This window comes from Chrysochloris asiatica, unplaced genomic scaffold (genome assembly GCF_000296735.1).
Source record: "Chrysochloris asiatica unplaced genomic scaffold, ChrAsi1.0 scaffold00022, whole genome shotgun sequence".
Taxonomy (NCBI): domain Eukaryota; kingdom Metazoa; phylum Chordata; class Mammalia; order Afrosoricida; family Chrysochloridae; genus Chrysochloris; species Chrysochloris asiatica.
This window is the reverse complement of record NW_006408540.1, coordinates 1,070,889-1,071,960: the sequence shown is the minus strand read 5'-3', so window position 1 is coordinate 1,071,960 and position 1,072 is coordinate 1,070,889.

Here is a 1,072-nt window from a genome sequence, read left to right as displayed (position 1 = left end):
AGTTCTCTGTCAATGTATGATTGTAGCCATTTCTGTATTACCTTTAGCAAAACTTTACTCACTTGAGATATCAAAGAGATTGTCCAATGATTTCCTCATTCTGTTGGGCCACCTCTCTTTGGAATGGGCACAAATATGGATCTCTTCCAATCAGTCTGCCAGATAGTTGTCTTCCAAATTTCTTGGCAGTGATGAGTGAGTGCCTCTTGTGCTGCTTCACTTTCTTGAAAGATTTCAATTTTTATTCCATCAATTCCTGGTGCCTTGTTCTTAGCCAATTCCTTCAATGCACCCTGGACTTCTTCCCTGAGTATCAGTGGCTCTTGTTCATAGCAACACATAAAGCTCCACTAATGGATGGGTGGTGGCTGTGCATGAGGTCTCTCAGGTGACTCTTCACACAAGGCAAGGTTTCTTCCAGTGACCCACCACTTTCTAGTCCTGTGCTATCCTCACCTTCTTTCCTGTGCCTGATCCTATTGTTGCCACCACTGTGGAAATAATCTCCATGAGAATCTTCCTGTTTTTCACTGATCCTCTACTTTATCAAGCATGACGTCCTTCTCCAGGGACTGGTCTTTCCTGATAACATGTCCAAAGTATGTCAAAAGAAGTTTCTCACCATCCTCACTTCTAGGTATAGAATTTGTTCCTTCTTCTGGCAGTCTACGTTAAATGCAGTATTCTTTATCAACACTATAATTCTAATGCATTGATTATTCTCAAATAGTCATTATTCATCATCTTTTATTAGAGATTATGCATATAGTTTATAGGTTTCAAGTTGACAAAGGTGGAATGTAATGGTTAGGGGTTTGTGTCAACTTGACTAGACCAGAATTTCCAGAAGCTTGTCATTAGGGATGTGTTTATTCCCATGGTGATGAAACCTAATACAGGCACCATTAACTCTCATGAGTGGCTGTGAGCAGCCAATCAATTAAAGGGATAATTCTTTGGAGGTTTGGCCTGCTCCCAATATAATGGACACACTGGAGAGACTCTTTCACTGGGGTCCTGGGACTTTGCTATTGTAAGTCATTTCCTTGATAATGAATTTCTCTCTCTCTCT